The sequence below is a fragment of the Crinia signifera genome, chromosome 3, assembly GCF_055691185.1.
Source record: "Crinia signifera chromosome 3, ASM5569118v1, whole genome shotgun sequence".
Lineage (NCBI taxonomy): Eukaryota > Metazoa > Chordata > Amphibia > Anura > Myobatrachidae > Crinia > Crinia signifera.
Genome location: NC_139219.1, coordinates 42,864,005 through 42,884,881, shown reverse-complemented (window position 1 = coordinate 42,884,881; position 20,877 = coordinate 42,864,005).

Below are 20,877 nucleotides of genomic sequence, written 5' to 3'. Positions count from 1 at the left end.
GATTTATATGACTAAGGGTAAAAAGAATTTGTGCTGCACTGTGTACATAAAGTATGTTTTCAGTCCCACAGCAATGTTCCTGGCATGTTGGGAATTCATAGGTTGCCGTTAGGGATGCCAATCCCGGGGCATTTTTTCAATCCTGGGATACGGGATCGAAAAATGCTCAATCCCGGGATCCTGGGATTGGCTTCCCTAATAATAAAAAAACACCCTGGCCATCTGCATATTTACTTACAGTTGCGGAGTCGGCGGCCGGGTGCAGAGTTGCGGAGTCGGCGGCCGGGAGCCGGTTCCAGCCGGGAGCCGGGTTGCTGAGTGGGCGAGTGGGAGAACTGCTGGTTTCCCGGGATGGCTGGGAGCCGGGAAGGCTGGGTGGGCGGGCGGCTGAGGCGGAATGTGTGGCTGTACCCTGCGCAGCGTGACCTCTGACCTCATCACGCTGCGCAGTGCTGAACTGCCGGATTTGGGAGAAGCCGGGCAGCGTCTGAGTGCTCAGGCGCTGCCCGGCATTAGACCCGGCTTTTTGGGGGCCAAATCCCGGGATCCTGCCGATCCCGATCCCGGGATTGGCCACCCTAGTTGCCGTAAATGGTGGTACCCCCCACAAAGTGTCTGCTTCCTATGTCAACTGTAGAAAAGACTCAAAGCACCCCATTGGACCATGGGTTATGTGGTTTATCTTCCTTACTTGAGGCTGTCTTGATGCATGGTGTCAATTTACCCTTTGACATAGGTTATGAAGCTTTGGGCATTGACAGAAAAAAATAAAATTAGTTAAAAGGGTTTGGCAATTGGGTGGATATTAGAGGTGTAAAGTTGGTTTGCTTGGAAAAAGAGAAAACAAACTAGTAAGAAGTAATTTGTAGTGGAGTAAGTTCAAGTTGGAGAAAGTTATGGCCCTCAGTGGTACTTTTGCAGTTTTGGGCTTGTTTTAAGTGCTAGGGATTGGGTGTGCATCAGATCACTGGTCAATGTGCCAATGTCCCACTATTGGGTGGCTGTTGGTATTTACATCGCCTCTCTTGCCTGCTCACCCCAAGTTCTTGTTATGTTTTCCCATTTTTAATATTATGCAAAGTAGTTAAGCATTATGACTGTCCCTCTCTAGTTCTTACACCCTGCTCCCCCTGGGTCTCTTTTAACACCCTATTCCATCTCTGTTTCTCTCTCTTTGCCATATCAGGCTAATCTGTCAGGCCAGACAGAGGGTCCTCTCTTCCCTGCCTAATAATACTGTGAATTTACAGGGGATGCTGCTCCTCTGCATCAACATATAGTCATCATCAGGACAAAAGGCTGTTATCAGGGAATGCCCAAACAGAGACGCTGGAGATGGTGCACAAACAGCAGGACATGAGGTCTGACACCAGGTAGCGTCCATCACAGAGGTGCTGTCCACTGGGCTGTGTAATCACTCATTTAGAACATTCATTTACAATCTGTAACATGGTTAAATGAAACATTAATAATTAGGGACAGTTGGAAGTTACATTAAAGGCCCATACACACTAGAGGAAAGGGGCAGCGGCCAATATAATTAACAATATCGACCACAGGAACCGTTATTGTGCATAAACACTGAATGATATCGGTATACAAGAATGTTCATTGAGGTCAACGGGACCCGCTGTACATGTGGGTTGTTTGGCAAAATTGACTCGCATGTTCATCAGACATCAATCATCATCATCGAAGCCCCTTTCTGAACGATATCTTTCACAATATCCTCTAGTGCAGGTGTGGCCAAACCGGTCCTCGAGATCTACCAATGGTCCACCTTTTCCATATCATCTAGCTGGTGCACAGCTGTGGTCATTACTAACTGTCACATTTTCAAACATGCTGCATTCACTCCTACAATAGATCCACAGGTTGCCTGAGACACATGAACTGTTGGTTGAAAGGTTTGGCCACCCCTGCTATATAGTGTGTATGGGGCTTTAAAGAGGGTATGTAACTGTACATGCAACATGTTGTATATGTGATTGCCTACTGCAGTGGTTCCCAACCTGGGGTACTAGTACCCCTGGGGGTACTCTGCAGACCAGTTGGGGATACTTGAAAATAACATTGGTCATGGCGGAGGAAGAAAAAGTCTCCCTATGGCAAAAGAAGTCTAACATTGCCATGGAGAAGAACCACGTTGCGTCACATCCGGTTCTATCTGCAGCATCATCAGCGTCTCCTTGTGTTTTGCCCAACCAGCAATCCACTGAGAGCTACCTGTGCTGCCCTCAGACATCAGCGAACATCTGCCCTGTACTAACATGGGTGGAAGAAGCATTAATCCTACAGGCGTTAGCGGGAACTCTGGAGACAATGCACAGCCAGCGACCAGACAAAGAGGGACCCGATTCCTGACCATATACTAGTCCACGGCTACAGCTCACTTCCACGCATACCGCTCACTTCCACTCATAAGTACTGTGGATATTTCAAATTGAGAGGAGGGGTACTTATAAATGGAAAGCCTACTCAAGGGGTACGGGAGAGAAAAAAGGTTGGGAACCACTGGCCTACTGCATACTCAGAAGGGAAGAGTACAGGGACCCACAAAAAAAACTGAAAACAAATCGTAAGAGCCTCCAAAGAATGTATTGGGCCTAATAATCACCCCTATATCTATCTCTCTAAGGGCCAGATGTATCAAGCTTCAAAAAGTGATAAACAGCCAGCCAATCAGCTCTTACCTGTCATGTTGCAGGCTGCATTTGAAAAATGACAGGTAGGAGCTGATTGGCTGGTGGTTTATCACTCTCCACATTATCACTTTTTGAAACTTGATACATCTGGCCCTAATATTAGTCTGGAAAGCAAAGGAAAAGTGAGGAGACAATAAGAACAAGTGTGACCCAAAGACTGTGGGTTTAATATGATGATCGGGAAATTGCATGTGTGCAGGACGCTTTGATCACATTACTAAAATGTGAACGCCTCTGCATGACTGAAAAGCAGAGGCATTTGCACAAGGGTGTGGGCGGCATTCAGGAAAACAGGGGCGCCCCCGTTTCTCAGGCATGGCAAGGCCAAGGACTGCTAAGTAACTATCTACATTTCAGGCTATGGGCCTGATTCATATCTGACCGCTAATGTGAGAATTCGCAGTGGTCTGCAAGGAGAAAGCCGCCGCCCAGACAGTGCCCCTTGCTAAACTGCGAATGGATTGGTAACCGCTATCCACTCACAAATCTATACGCAATCCATGAAACATCGAATAGTTTTTTGCCATCTGTGCAAATGTGAGTAGCTCTGAGACTACCACTAATCTGTGACTGAGATGGCGCATAAGGGGTCATTGCTGACATCACAGACCCTTCCCAAAAACACCTAGGCAAATCTGCGTTTTTTTTCAGACACAACCTGGGGCAGTACGGATGGTGTAGTGGATAGCATTACTGCCTCACAGCGCTGAGGTCATGGGTTCTATTCCCACCATGGCCCTAACTGTGTGGAGTTTTTATATTCTCCCCGTGCTTGCGTGGGTTTCCTCCGGGTACTCCGGTTTCCACCCACAATCCAAAATTATACTGGTAGGTCAATTGGCTTCCAAACAAAATTAACCCTAGAATGTCTGTGTGCATGTACATGTGGTAGGGAATATAGATTGTAAGCTCCGCTGGGGCAGGGACTGATGTGAATGTTCAACTACACTCTGTAAAGCGCTGCGGAATATGTGTGCGCTATATAAGAAACTGGTAATAAATAAATAAAAAATGTCCAGTTTCCACCCCTAAACACCGGTTTCCTGTCATATGCATTTTCTATTGCTATTTCCCCTCACACATGGGCAATGCGAACGGTGCACAACATGGTCAGTCGCTCGATTTGTGAATTATTTTATTAGTGGTCAGGTTTTAATCAGGCCCTATAATAGAAAAGGCCTAGGTGTTTGAGGTCCGAAAAACAGTATTATATTGTAGAAAATGGTCTGGTCATGCTGGAGCAAAAAGCATCACACCTTCAAGTGGACATTAAAGACAGATTTCTTTAAAAAATAAACCCAGTAATTAGCATTGCTGCCTGGTAATGCTGAGCCTTGAGTTCGATTCCAACCAAGTGTAAAGATTACTGGCTTTTCATTGGGCGCTCCTAGTTTCCACCCACAATCCAATAACATCCTATTAGATGGCTTCTGACAAAATGAACCTTACTGTCTGGGTTTATTTGGTAGATGGCATCTTAATGATTTAGTTAACATACCTTATTATTACAATAATTATTGTTATCAAGGTAATTATTGGCTGTATACCAAATAAAAGTTTGCAAAGGCTTATCTGTAATAACTGGACCTCCTTGTCTCCAAATATACACCTCTTGGCTAAAGGTTACAGTTCCTGGTAACCATTAGCCAGATGGATAAGGAAAAATACTTTATCTATCTGGCTAATAGAAGTGTTCACATATTACACCATTGTGGTGCTTTTCTGTCTGTGACTGTCTGGTATGTACATTCATTATTTTAGTAATTTGGCATAACTTTTTTTTACACAAGTTTTAAGTTTGGTGTGTCACTACTACAGTACTACTATAGGGTCTTGCGGTGGTGTAAGTTCCTTCCAGTTGCCCGAAAGCAAAATAAATATTGTTGCCCCCCCCCCCCCCCAAATAGCTCAGTAAGGTGTCTGTCACCCGTAAGATAGGTCTTAGGTTCTAATACAGGGTGTGACACTTGCAAAATTTATGTTAGGAGGGCCAGTCAGCTACAGAAGCGATATTGATATCTTTGTATTAACTGATTCAAACTAGCAGTTGAGGAGAGGTGCCCCCTTGGGAGCAGGTGCCCGGCGGCAGATGACTCCATTGCCTCCCAGAGTTATGCCTCTGGGGTTTTGTATAAGTGACACTGTAAAGCAGCCCACTGCAACCTGAAAGTGGGGTCTGGCAATGCATACGCGTTAGTAGAGCACTGTAGCTCTCGCCCTTTACTCTCTATGGACAATGTGCCATGCATTGTATACAACCATTTGGCTCAGTGGAAGAAAGAAGTGAGTATCTTGTTATCAATTAGACTTCTAGGAAAATATATGACTGCTAGTTTCCGTTCCATCAACATGTCATTGGCACGATGGAACGGAGGAACACTTGAATTGATCGATCGGGTGCCATCTAGTGGCTACTAATGCACAAAACTTACAGTCACCCCCCTTATAGGTGAGGAGCAGTGTTAGCGTTTTATTATATAGGATATGTTTTTAATGATGATCTGTATAAAAGAAATGTGCAATGTCCTGCAAGGCTGTAAAGGTTCTACTGACTCCTACGTTGAAATATGTTCATGTAAAAAAACACTCCTTGTTTGTTCTATATAACAAACAGTGTATAAAAAATACATAGTTATACAGAAAGCTCCAGCCCATGGCATACTTTATGGGTTGCCTAGTTTTAAACACAGCATGAACGTATTGTAACCAGTATTGTTTGTTTTTTTTTCGCTTCATTATTCCCAATAAAAGCAATAAAATTGCATCCATGTCTTTATTTTTTTTATTGTTCTTTGCCTGGGGTCAAAGGTTGTCCCAAAGGCTTCTGGGGGGAAAAAAAGAACAAAACAAATAAAGCATATAAGTAACAAAGAGAAAGGACTTTGAAATGATGCACTGAAAGAAAACATACAGTAAAGATGCAATGACTTTTATATGCATTTTTATTAAGGCCTATGTTCCTGGGAGCTCAGTCACATTACATCTGTCCCTATACTTGCTGCTCGTTGTTCTGTGCATTCACACATCTCTGCACTGTTGCCCTCTCCCTGCCCAGCATATTATCTCCTCGGCTTTCTTCAGCCTCTTGTTTGCTGCCATCAATGTTAAGTCCCTTGCTGAAGAGGCAGGCGCCGCACGGCTGCTGGGAAAGTGTCCTGAAGGCTACCTGTCATTGTGAATCATTAAAGTAGGTAGAAAACAAGGGGTGGTTTATATTATGTGAGCAGATTTGTCTTGAGCAGATTTGTCTTCACAAATGTGTTTCCTGATCACAGCACACGTTTTATTAGATCCCGGTGTCACTGACATTTACCATAGAGTGTATTAGGAGACAATGACCCCTCCCAATGAGCTGAGAGTGTGGAAAAGGTTAGATTTGTGCGTTTTATTTTTCCACCTCTGCCCAGAGCCTGGTAAGCACCAAAATAATAATAATGTAAAAAAAAAAAAAAACAACATAAGATGTGTCCACAGTAGTGCATAAAATATATCATCTGAGTACTGACAGATCACATCACATGATGCCGGACGCTGTGATCACCTACCTCCTGGCAACGAGCATGTTACCCCTTGGCAACGAGCAAGAAACCCCTGGCAACAAGCAAAAAAATACCTGCCAATGAGCATGTAACCTCTAGAAATCAGCATGTAACCCCTGGCAACAGGAAGCATGTAAGTAAAAAAAATGGTACGATTAATGTACGGGGGAAGCACCAGAAACATTTTTGGTCTCAGGGCGTAAAAATGGCTAGTTATACCACTGCGGGCGCGAACGCTAATTACGAACAGAAGGAGAATATTCAGGACCTTATTCTGGTCCATTCGCAACCAGCATTCGTTTGCACAGGGACCGATATTTGGCGTATGCGCAGCCGCATTTCTGCGCATGTGCATATGCTGGGTGCGTACAGCCACGACAAACAGACGTGGATGCACCCAAGACTGCGAGCAGGGGGAGGTGGCATTCCCATGTAAAAGCTGGGCATCCCATGGAAATCGCCGGTTGACACGTGCCCATTTCCTCCCGAATGTGATGTATATATAAGTGACCTGAAAGTCACTCTATATATGTGTGCACGCACCACATCTTTCGATGGTCGGTGACCATTGAAAGATGTGGGAGGTTCTTCCTGGCATGCAAATGGTTGTTTATGTATAACATACATTCACAGCCCATGTGAACTTATGCGGCGTGCAAGGGGGGGGGGGGGGGGTAGCGTACCACCATTCGCAGGGTGGGTCATGGTTTTATTTATTAAGCACACATCGTATAGCGCACACATATTCCACAGCGCTGTACAGAGAATAGTTGAACATTCACATCAGTCCATGCCCCAGTGGAGCTTACCAATAGATTCCTTACTACATGTACATCTACACACATTCATTCTAGGGTTGATTTTGTTGGGAGCCAATTAGTCTACCAGTATATATTTGGATTGTGGGAGGAAACCAGAGTTCCCGGAGGAAAACAAACGCAAGCACGGGGAGAATATACAAACTCTGCACAGTTAGGGTCATGGTGGGACTCAAACCTATGACCTCAGTGCTGTGAGGCAGTAATGCTAACCATTACACCATCCGTGCTACCCATTCTTTTCAGCCGGCGCTGGTATATTTATATCTTTTTAAATGTAAATAAATAGTGATGACTGACAGTCCTCTTACTAGCTGCTGTTGAGAGCGCACCTCCAATTGGAATTGGTTTAATCTTTCTACACCAGATAGGTGGACATCTTTCTACAATGATAGGTACTGTGGGTGAGCATATTTCTGTACTGATAGGAAGACAGTAATTACACCACCCGTGATGCCCACTTTAACATTATTACTCATTAAGGGCCTTATTCTAGTTCACTCTTTCTGACAAAATCCTTCTTAGATGAACAAAACCATGTGCACTGCAGGGGGGCAGATGTAAAATGTGCAGAGAGAATTATATTTGGGTAAGTTATTTTGTTTCTGTGCAGGGTAAATACTGGCTGCTTTATTTTTACACTGCAATATAGATCTCATTTTGAAGTAAAACCCCACCCAAATCTAATTCTCTCTGCACAAGTTACATCTGCCCCACCTGCAGTGCACATGGTTATGTCCATTTAAGAAGGATTTTGTCAGAAAGAATGAACCAAAATAAGGCCCTTTATGGCAACGGTACTCTTTACCTAGAAGGGCGCCCATCGCGGGCATCGCATGTACTAAAAAATCGCATGCGATGCGACCGACGCGATGACCGCGATTTCCCATAGGGAACAATGTTAAATGTCCCAATTGACCCGATTTTCCTGTTCAATGTCCCAATTGACCCGATTTTCCATAGGGAACAATGTTAAATGGCCCACAGAGGCCAAATAGGCACCCTGAAGTGTGAAATGGCCCCCCCAATTGTTAACGCCACCCCACGATCAACGTCAACCCGAAGCGTGGCGAGCGCAGCGGTACGCGTCCTACGACCTTTTCATACCCCCACTATCCACGTCGGTGTGGAGTTGAGAATAGAAAGTGTGGCGAGCGCAGCGAGCCACCGAGCCCGAAGCGTGGCGAGCGGACGCGGACACCTTCACAGGTATACGCGTCCCCTCGTGGGCTTCACAGCTGTCCGCGTCCCCTCGCCTCGCTGCGCTCGCCACACTTTCTATTCTCAACTCCACGCCGACGTGGATAGTGGGGGTATGAAAAGGTCATAGGACGCGTACCGCCACCCCTCGCGCGCTCGCCGCGCTCGCCACGCTTTGGGTTGGCGTTGATCGTGGGGTGGCGTTAACAATTGGGGGGGCCATTTCACACTTCAGGGTGCCTATTTGGCCTCTGTGGGCCATTTAACATTGTTCCCTATGGAAAATCGGGTCAATTGGGCCATTGAAATGGAAAATCGGGTCAATTGGGACATTTAACATTGTTCCCTATGGGAAATCGCGGTCATCGCGTCGGTCGCATCGCATGCAATTTTTTTGGTTGCATGTGATGCGACCAACGCGATTTTTTTCCCTAACGATGCCCACGATCAAAATCGTGGGCGCCCTTCTTCAAGCATTTATTATTAGGAAGATGAGAACTACAGTAGTTTATTTCCTTAGCATATAAAGGGATGCGGTCAATTTGCCGGCGGTCGGGATCCCGGCGTTCAGAATCCCGACACTGGAATCCCGACCGCCGAAATCCCGAAACTTTCTCCCTCCGTGGGTGTCCACGACACCCATAGAGGGAGAATAAAATAGCGTGGCGAGCGTAGCAAGGCACCTGGCCCGCTGCGTGGCGAGCGCAGCGAGCCCGCAAGGGGGGGCGATCCACGTCCCCCCCATGTCGGGATTTCGGCGGTCGGGATTCCAGTGTCGGGATTCCGACCGCCGGGATTACGTATCGGATCCCATATAAATGGTACCCTACACTGTGCTACAAATCCATGCTTGTGGAGAGCTGGTTTTAAGTGGTTTTAAGTGGCTCACCCTGTATATAGCATCAGGGCCGACAATTAACATTACCAGATGGAGAGCGCAGGAGCCCACGTAACACTGGATGAAGTAGGCTATTATTGTACCATTTTTTTAAATATTGTGCATCAGTTGCTATAATGTATAGATTTTTATAGGATCATTATTGGACATTGTGGTAATTTTGAAAAAATACAAAACACCTCAATCTGGTTAGGAGAGTACGGACGGTGTAATGGTCACAGCACTGAGCTCATGCATTCAATACCCACCATGAACCTTATGCCTGGTACACACCAGAACGATTGAGATCGGGAGCAGATTGTAAGACGATCTGCTCCCGATCCGATCAGTACCCAGTTGTACGGGTCGTTTTCAAATCCTACCTGCTGCAAATGACCCGCGGGGCCTTGCATCGGATGGAATCGGATCAGATTTGGCCCAAAACATGCCCAATGTACATAGAATTGTATCTAAATCGGGTGTTTCGAGGCAAAATCATTCTGGTGTGTTCCTTACAGAACTGTGTGGAGTATGTATATTCTACCCGTGCTTGCGTGTTTTTTTTTCCATGTATTGTAAATTCCTCCCACACTTCAAATTATACTAAAAGGTTAATTAGCTCCCAGTGAAAATTAACCCTTGGGTCAATATATATGTGTGTGCACGTGGTAGAGAACAAAAGGTGGCCATACACTGCCTCGATGTATCACAGCAGTGTATGGCCATCCGACCCCCCCCTGAGCCATCCCGGACCTTCTCGGCGATACATCACGACACCGTTCACATGCGACACCGCCGCCCGCCCCCAGGAGGGGGCCAAGCCGGACTTCAGATGCGCAGCAGGTCCGACCTCCAGCTCAGGTCCGATGCGCACCTCCAATTTTGGCCAATTTCTCGGCCTGATACTAGGGGATCAGTTGAAATCAGCCCAAATTGGAGTAGTGTATGGGCACCTATAGATTGTAAGCTGCAATGGGGCAGGGACTGATGTGATATGCGAATGGCCAAATATTCTCTGTAACGCTGCAGAATATGTGTGCGCTATATAAATAACTGGTAATAAATAAACAATGTCTCCACATCACTCATAAGGAACACCACACTTCTTGTGTACATAGGTTACCCCTTTGGCAAGCTTGCATATGGTATTAGGCCATGCCCCTCACCCTGCAGTAGTACTGGGCCACACCCCTCACCCCTGTAATATTACCAGGCCATGCCCTTTACCCCTGTATTAGTACCAGCCACAACTCACACTCCTACAGTTTACCAGGCCACGCCCCTGAGGTAATACTAGGCCCGGTATGGCTGTACTATTGCAAGATTACAGAAGCTGGTGGGCAACAAGCTACATAATGTTAGTTTTGGTACTCTTTACTTAGAAGGGCGCCCATCATGGCCATCTCGGGCATTGAATGCACTAAAAAATCGGGTGCGATGCAACCGACGAGATGCCCGAGATTTCCCATAGGGAACAATGTTAAATGTCTCAATTGACCCGATTTTCCTGTTCAATGCCTCAATTGACCCAATTTTTCCATAGGAAACAATGTTAAATGGGCCACAGAGGCCAAATAGGCACCCTGAAGTGTATAAAAGCCACCCGAATTGTTAACGCCACCCCACGATCAACGTCAACCCGAAGCGTGGCGAGCGCAGCGAGCCCGCGAGGGGCGGCGGTACGCGTCCTACGACCTTTTCATACCCCCACTATCCACGTCGGCGTGGAGTTGAGAATAGAAAGTGTGGCGAGCGCAGCGAGCCACCGAGCCCGAAGCGTGGCGAGCGCAGCGGATACCTTCACAGGTATCCGCGTCCCCTCGCGGGCTTCACAGCTGTCCGCGTCCCCTCACGGGGCTCGCCACGCTTCGGGCTCGGTGGCTCGCTGCGCTCGCCACACTTTCTATTCTCAACTCCACGCCGACGGGTCAATTGGGTCAATTGAGACATTTAACATTGTTCCCTATGGGAAATCGCGGGCATCTCGTCGGTCGCATCGCACCCGATTTTTTAGTGCATTCAATGCCCGAGATTTTTTACTAACGATGCCCACGATCAAAATCGTGGGCGCCGTTCTAAGTAAAGAGTACCTTAGTTTTTTATCTGACCACACTAAATTGCTCCCGCCTTATCTCGTTGTATTGACCACTTGTCTGGCGTGGTCCCATCAGACGCGATCACACCATGCTAGGCTTTTCCTGACAGTGTTGCATCTAAAGCTACCAGGGTCTGCCACCAAAAAATGTGGGGCCTGGCCTGGCACTTACAAGATAAGTATCCCCTCCTTTTATTTTGTTGCTTACCACCTTTGGCTGGTCTTATCTCCGCTGCAATGCTTTCTACGCATATCAATAAGTTGATAATTGGGTTTGGTAAGAGTGAGACAAATCTAGTGATCAGAATTTCCTTATTTCCTGCTAACGCCCATGAACCCTTAACTACAAATATGGCTTAAGTAAATAATTTATATTGAAATTAAAACTACATATTCTTCCCAAATTTACTATGTAATTATGAATTATTTCACATATATAGCTGTGTCCTTAGACACCTTTGCCAAATAGCCCCAATGTCACACTGGGGTCCAAAACTAGCATCTTCTTCACACCCATAAAAACTATGGCCCTTATTCTAGTTGAATCAGACTGATGCATATTTCGGACAGGAAACGAGTGTTCTTAGCCCCGCCTACCATACGGAACTCTCACACGCTGACCGAACGGACCGCGAGTGGATGTTTCATGTGGGAACCTCCCCCATCCTCTGATGCTCCAGACCACTCAGACATTTTTCCGAATGAAAGCAGGGATATGGGCGGCCAGTTGACATCCGGCTATGTCAGTTGTCCGCCCCCCACACGTGCGTCACGGCCGGATTACCATACGTATGCCCAGCGTTTCCATGGGAACGCCCATGAAACGTGGGGCATACACATATGTTAATTAGCCAAAATAGCTCTTCCCGCCCCTCTCCATCCCCTGCTCGGATGGTTCCGTACGATCATTTTCAGCATGGAACTCACCTTGTGTTCGTACGTGTAAGGCGTTCGCACATGCGCAGATACGCCACCGCACATGTGCAAACACCAACCATCGGCCGTTTGTCCGCATTCGGAGCCATCCGACTCAATCAGAATAAGGGCCTATGTGACAAACAAACATTGCTAGTGTACACTGACTTGTGGAACTTGTGGTACTTGTACATCTGTCTGCGGCTCTTCCTCCCACCATTGTCCGTTATGTTGAATCTGCAGCTTTGCACATGAGTTGTAGTTTTTTTGTGACTAAAGTCGCAGCCTGGTGTCTCTGGTACACTGTTAGTAGCTTAGTACGCAGCTACAACGCCTATATATGCAGGATGATGGTGCTAGTGCAGGAGAAAATGAGAAGCCTGGCACAGTGCCAGAGTCTTTGCTAGCTCCTGTGTAGATCCATCTTTGCAAATATATGGAAAATAAGCCTTATATAATATAGCACCATCTGGTGATTGTAGGGAGAAGGGACGCGCCGTACAGACAGCCATGTGCGGCTCATAGACCAACAGGCCAATGTGCACCGCACACCGTGCACTCATTATAATTATGCCACTGGATGCCATATAAATAAAAGGTAATAAATGACATGAGGCATCCCATTCACCACTAGGGGGCAACACATGTCAGTACATATACAAGAATAAGGGATTACAAGCTAGTATTCTGTAATACACATATTTGTCCACCTAGCTCATATTTTGCTTTTGTGGAACGGAAGGTTTGGATTCAAATGCACACGGCAAGAGGTTTCACAATGTAATTTGTATGTATTTAATAAAGGCGGTCCAAATATACCTTTCTTTCATGTTTAATTAATGGCATAAATGAAAGCAAATGGAACATTATTTTAGGAAGATGAAGGAAACATCTGGATATAATGAAGGTACACTGTAGGTTGCAGGTGTGATATTTATCATCAGGCATACTGTACTTCTAGTGTGCAGAAAGTGGGCACCTATATACCCGCTGGGTGGACCAACGAGGGGCATTCCTGCAGATTGGAATGAAAACACATTGTGAATACAGTTTCAAGGCATATTTGAGAGTCAAAGACAAATAAGCATATTGTATAAAGGAGGGATTGCAATACTGATCAGCGCTGGCGGTGCATGTTACTGAGGCTAAAGAGAATGCAGTGTAGTCACGGTAACTGGAATTTATGTGCCAGACGTGATGCTACTAGCACGGCCTGGAAGCCTGCAGTCACAAAGCAGCACTGCTTTGTCAGATCGCTCCAAAGAAGATCAGAGCCAGGTCGACATGAGTTTTTCATGGTTTTTTTTTTATTAGGTTTTTCATGCTTAACAATCCACGTGGACATAGAGGGGAGAATATAATAGTGTGCTGAGGGTAGCGAGGGCACTGTGTCCCAATCAGGGCGAGCGATGCAGTACACTTATACGGTGACCATGTCTACTTATGTCGACATAGACAACAAAAAACATGAAAAACTCATGTCAGCCTATTGCTCGTGTAGATCTTTTGAGCATGAGGACCTAATGCATGTTGACCTTTTTATGTGCTGACTTTTTGACTGTCGACTAATAGAGGTCGACCTTTTGACTTCTGACCCTATGACCCATAACACAGGTTGCTGTTCAACTATCTGTCAATATAGTCTTTGTTACATATCTAATTTCACAGTATTGGAATAAAAACAGTAGCTTTATAACTAAACCAACAGCAGGAGTAAACTCTGCATCTGATTGGACAGATGGTGGAGAGACCCAATCACATACTATTCTTCAGCAGACCATACATCAGGCTAATGTTCCTCCTACTATCCAACTAGTTGGCTGGTTGGACTGAAAATCTTTTAAGGCAATCAGCTGGAAAACAGGTGAAAAATGGTCTTTCAGACCAGTTGGTTAACTCTTTCAGGTCCAACGTCTAGTCAGGCTCAACAGCCCTAGCGCTAGTAGCAGATCCAATGGTGAGCCACTTTAAAATAAGAACATTGAGGGACACCGTTCAACATTCAATGTAGACCATTTTTTTAAAATAAAAAAACAAACAAAAAAAACAATTAATTTAAACATTTAAACCAGACTATTTGAATCGCAAAAAGAAAATTTGGTCTGCAAAGGGTTAAATCTGATAAATCTAAACCATTTGTCTGAGTGATCTTTTTGATCCATTTTCCAGAGTTTGGGAGCAAATTGCTGTTTGTCCTTTTGCTCCCATCCATTACCAGATTTTCATCCCAACCAGCCAACTACCTGGATGGTAGGAGGAAAGTTGGTCTGACGTGTGGCCTGCTTTACGCACATTCTGTATGCTCTTTGCATGCTCAAGGAGGCTGAAGGCCTCTAAGCTCAAGGTCCCAGAGACGTCCAGCAGTTAGTACACACCAGGGACAAACTGTGAAATGGAGGTAATAGTGTGAGTACCAGGGGAGGGCAAAAATGTGTAACTCATATATATAGTATAACTTATCTTATAACTTACACTGTTGGAAGATGAACATTTTAAGTTATCTAAAAAAATGTTGTAGCACAACAGGCAGTTCTTATATGCTGTGTGTTATTGTGACTTCTATGATTAATTTAACAACTGAACCCTCCTAATAAGTAACCGCAACATGTGCAGTTAATGAGGAGCTGCTACAACCAATATACGGTGCAAACACAAGGTGAGATTTGGGCTATGGACAATTTTGACTATATATTAGAAATAGATTGTACATTTTCTAGTTAAATTGAGTTGCAGTCTTTTTTTTTGTGTGTGTGATACCAACCCAGTAGTGGCATGCATCGGTATCAAGGGCGTAATTACCATAGGTGCAAGGGGTGCAGCTGCTATGCAGCCCAGAGCTGAAGGGGGCCCATCTTTACTGTCTAAGTAATATAATTTACATACATTTGTCACAATCAGTTGCTAAATAGGGGGCCCTTACAAACTTTTGCTATGGGGCCTACGGATATCTAGTTACGCCACTGCATACCTACCAACATGACCCTCTCCAGGAGGGACACAATGCTCTGCTCCTGGACTTTCTGCTTAATGCATGATTGCCATCACATGTGTTGAACAGGTTAATTGATAAGAAAGGTGCTTCAACACAGATGAGGGCAATCATACATTAGGAAGGAAGTGCAGGAGCAGAGCAATGTGTCCCTCCTGGAGAGGGTCATGTTGGGAGGTATGCCACTGATCGGTATCGTAAGCTGCATACACACGGTGCGATATGTACTGTACTATGTGTTCTATCGATATGGACTATATACAGTAGTTCATACTGCACTGTGTGTAATTAATCTGGGTGGAAATCATAGCAAAATCTAAAAAGAACTACTTCCTTCTATTAAAAAGGGCTAAAAAAAAACATTGTTGAAAAATATTGGGGTATTTATTAAGGCACGGGGAGAGATAAAGTAGAGAAAAATAAAGTACTAGCCAATCTCTGTTTGAGAAATGACAGCTAGAAGTGATTGTGTAGTGCAAACTGTGTGGCGTCGCACCCTGGGGTGCCTCGATACACTTGCAAGGGGGTGCCTTGGATTGGTGGTCCAAGACCAATTTAAATTATTATTTTTGGCCAATTTAATAGGCAACTCATAGGTAGTGGCTGCCAATCTTGGCCCTCACCACATAACTAAATGTAAGGATGACCTATAAACACAATATAGTTAATTTAATATTTTTTTAATTTCTCAATTAGAAACATTTGGGTTAGGGGATGCCGTGAAAAAAATTGCAATATTCTAGGGGGCTGTGATTTAAAAAAGTTTGGGAACCACTGGTTTAGTACTATATCTCTCTCCACTTTCTATCTTTATACTTTAATAAATACCGCCTTTTATTATTAAATGTGAGTATATTTGGCCTGTTGTTATTTTATAAGCTACAATTCATGGAACTATTCATCCCATGTAACCTGCACAATCACACAATAAAGTCTTGAGTAGTGGGTAAAGGGGGAGACAGTGGCATGTCCAAGGTTAACAAACTGAAATTAGGATTCCAACGGAGATCTTCACATATCAAAGTCATTTTTACAGTCCGTGACTCAAACCACTGACAAAATGCTCTGTAACAGCTACACTCTTGTCTGGGAAAAATTACTATTCTGAAACAACTTCTATGATTACACTGGTATTGAATGTCATTTTAGCTGTAGGGAATTTCATCTCCACTTTGACTTAATTCCCCTGCATGTGATGCTAATATTGGCCACTTGGTGGAGATGTGCCTCTGCCAAAGTCCTAATATTCTGTCTGCTGGAGTAACCATGCCTTTGTGTAAAGGAATCTTAAAAAAAAAAAAAAAAAAATGAAAAATGTATTAACTCTCTATAAAGTGCTTAGGGAATAATGAAAGTTTTTGTTACACCTTCAATGTCCCTCGAGCATTGAAAACAGTTCAACCTGAATGAACAGGTTTATTTTGTTAAGGAAACTGAAAGAGCTTGCACTTATATTGCATTCAGAAAGCTTTTGAGCAAAAACTGAGGACTCGCCATTTTTTTATTTTTTGTTGGAACTAAACATTGGTTTTATCCCTACCGTAAATATAAATTAATATGGGAGTTAAATGCATTCATGTTCCAAAAAAAGGACAATGTTCCTAAATTGGCCCCTTTATCAACACAGAACAATGCTCTAACCCCGAGGGCCTATAATTACTCAATAATAGGGGTTTTCAGCCTTGTTCTACTTGTTATATATTCGGGACACTGAATGCCATCAGAGGAGGACAATTAACTTGAGATAACTATACTTCTGCAATTATTAGCCTGTCCTTTCTAGAAGCCATAAAATCTCAGGGGCTGTTGGTCAGGGGATAGAGCTAAAAGGTTTGCAAATTTGGGATCTTAAAGGAATAGGGGGGGGGGGGGGTGCTGCCATTTGTCCTGTACTTTGAAGGCACAATGACAGTGATGAAGAGTGACATGTGTCAGGACTGAGGGAGTAATGCGTGTACTATGGAAAACTGCTTATGGACTGGAATTGTAAAGGATAATTTTCAATTAGCACTCTATTGCCTTCTACTAGAACTCATTTTAGAGCTAGATTATAATATTACCCCAGATTCCTGAAACAACACTGATATACTGTAAGTGCTAACAATTTATTGGATAGAGGAATTTGTAAAATAAATAAAAAAAACTTTTCATGGAGATAATTGCTTATTAGTGTCTGGAGAAAGTGCTTTCCTTATGGCTGTTGCGAACATCGTTTAATACACTTTACCGCTTTAAAAGTCTTTTCACAATGCAGCATGATTGCACGGCCAACATTTGCTGCAAAATACAGTATGAACTAGGAGTTGTACAGCTGTGTGACTGCACTGTAAAAAAGCAAAGCAACAACTTAAGAAAGCAAATAGTTGTATATAATAGTGAGTTTAAAAGAAAAAAAACCCTAAAATATTCTAATATTCAACTGGGTTAGACCAAGGTAAACTTTTTTTAAAACTTTTATCTATAAGTAAATACTGCAGTTTGTGTTTGGTTGGGACCATTGCTACAACTGACAGTGTCCTGTGTGTCTGAAGGAGTTAATGATCTGCTCTGTGAGCCCAGATAGCACAGACTAGGTTTATTTAGCCTGCAAACCAGCTGCACAATCTCCAGGGCGGGAGAGATAGGAAGCTTTGGGGGAGGGGGATCAGGCTTGTCACTCATTAACAAGCCACTGCTGGGTGGAGGATGGGATATGGAGAGCTGGGTGCGGTTTGGAGTGGGGGGGTAGACGAGCTGCAGATTTTGCAAACAGCTTTTTTTTTTTTCTTTTACTACTGAGAGGACTGCAAGTTACTCTCAAATAGCAATGCAGTGGGGGAGCCCTATTTCATTTAGTAAGTTATTTATACAACACTAGCGTACTTAGTTGCTCTTGACAATAGGGTGCCTTTGATGCCAAGAAAGAGATCCATTAGAGGAAAGTAGTTTAGGGCGCTCTGATCAAGGCAAATATGGATGTATTTTGTGGGAGACATTCACGACCTTGCAAAATCGCTGATCTGCTGTGGCCAGTCTCTAAAACACAATATGCGACAATGTTTGCACCATACGGAGTTGTTATGGGGGGTGGGGGTGGGGGGGGGGGGTCTTTCAAACCTTCTAAAGTGAACCAGTGAAGAACCCGTAGCAACAGGATTGTGAAATGTAGCATGTGTATAACTTTATGCAGACACAGAAAAACAAAGTACAGTAAAAAAAAAAGTGACTTCCTCTGCGATTCTGTCCTAAAGTCAGACTGTAAGCAAGAAATAAGGCACCGTTCCTGCCTGCGGTGTGCTGCAGAGGGTTGTGCGCTGCAGAGGGTTAATGCTGAGCCTCACACTTCCTGCTACGTGGTCAGCCTGCACATGCTGTGACTTCCACACACAGTGCTCTGTGCAGGCAGCCAGATGCTGAAGTAACCTATCCCTGCAGATGTTGCTTTTGGAACAGTGTACTGACATTAACCCTTTCCCTTACACACTATGTTTACACCTCTGTGCACAATGTATTGCCGGAGACCCACATAGGAGTCTATTTCCTTTGTGTATGGATTGCGATAGGATACATTAGAAATATATATATATATTTCTATGTAGTGCAGGCTATATAGAAATACTGCACGCACAAGTTATCTGGGCTGCAGTTATGTAACAAATACCCATAAATCTTAACCTGTTTGCAGAAGCAAGAGTTGGCATGGATAGCACATTAAGGCGGTGCATGGCTAATTGTGCCAGGACCAAGATAATGAGTTACATATACACAGGCAGAAACACATGGCATCAGCAAGAATCCTATGGGACTGGTGTGTACGTATAGTTCTGTTCTCTAACCTGTGTGCAACAGATTGTGTTGACACTAAACTTCTGCACTGTGTTGCGTTTCAGTGATAATGGTTACAGCTAGTGTTTATGAACAGTCTGTTGGTGTTAAACGGGGCCCAAACTATTGTGAATTCATCTATATTACTATATATAAACATGAGAAATACTAAGAACTTTGATAGAGAGACATTTATCACAGCTTGGAGAGAGATAGATAAAAAAAAATTGCCAATCAGCTTCCACCTTTCATTTTAAAGGTTCAGTTTTAAAAGTGACATTTAGAAAGTTATTGGTTGGCACTTTATCTCAGGGTTGCCGACCCTCCCGGAATTTGCGGGAGTCTCCCGAAAATCGGGTCCTTCCTCCCGGCCCCCGGAAGGGTGGGCAACCCTCCCGGAATCAGGGGGACCCCCACTGAGCCCCCCGATCGCGGCATTTATATGCCGCAATCCGCGGGTCTCAGGGGAGGGGGGGGAGCTAAAACGGCACAATCGTGTCATTTTAGCCCTGCCCCCTCCATGGTTACCAGTTATTTCGGCTATTTGCCGTAATGGGGCGGGGCTTAATGATGTCACAGTTAAGTCCCACCCCCAAAACCTCGTAATGCAAGATTCCTCTCCGGGCTTCTCCCGGAGAGGATTTTTTGAAAGTCGGCAACCCTGCTTTATCTCATCATTGTATTTGCCTCCAAGCTTTGATAAATACCCCCAGGGAGTTTTAAACATAATATACGTATAAATGTGTGCGCAGGAGCCCACTGGACTATTAGCTCACTGAGCCAGAAGTATAAAGCTCCAAAAAGTCATAATGTGGAGTCATACACATTCAAACCCAGCCTTTAACATGACAGGTAGGAGCTGATTGGTTGGTTGTTTATCACTCTCCACATTATCACTTCTTGAAGCTAGAGACCTCTGGCCCTAAAACTGTTCTCGTTACTTTGTGTAGAATTTAAGGTGTGAGTAACGAATGTGAACACAGGGACGCTCATGGAAAGCTAGCCCCATGTTTTGTCCACAATTGAGTGCCCTCGGGGGGTCAAGTTCATAGCTTAAAACTGACTTGTCCGCTCCTCTTTATTTTAAAGATGATTCAGTTCTAAATGGGACCCTATTCAATCGCTGTCAGATGCATGGCAGTTACTATGACAACAATCTTGGGGCTCTTCTTTAATAAACTTCCCCAGAGGTAGAAAAGTTGCAAACTGCTGCTATGGTGACACATTGTAGATAAGTTGGCTAGCGATGGGGCCACAGACATGTGGCAGCTTGTGGCTTTATTGAAGCTAGGGGTGTCTGTATCTCATACTGCTCAAGGGTTGACTTGCTGATTTTGTTTTTTCTTTTGTGCTTAGCAACAGATGAAATAGAATGCTTTACCCAATTCCAGTTTAATATAAACTGTAATATCTGAGTCACATATTAACGCTTTGCTCAGTCAGAAATGCCCTCCCAGTCTTTCATATTTACAATCTTAGGCTGAGTACCCACTAGAACGATATTGGGACAAACATGCTGTATTGGAACAACAAATTGGCTAGTTTGTATGCACAATTGCCTGCTCCTGCGGTTTGCATGCGACATCTTTTGGTCAGCTGTGCTGCGTGACTTATCAGACTGTGTGGTGTAATGAAGGACAGAAGGAAGCATTGTTATTATATGGTGTAGTGTGTACAAGACGATTGGACGTCGCTCTAGAATGCACCCACTCATAGACTCAGGCTCCCATGAGTTTTTTTTACCTGTGTTGTTTATTGTATTGTTGGTTGAAGTAAGTCTAGTAGCAACGTTTTCCTGTTAAGAAATGCTTTTAAGGCCTAGTTGCGGCCTGTGTGTACAAGCCTTACTACCGCCTCTCATTCTGTCCCCTGACAGACAGCACGGCATCTCCTGCCTTAGTTTTATCACAATGTGGCCGTACTCTCTCGTTCCCA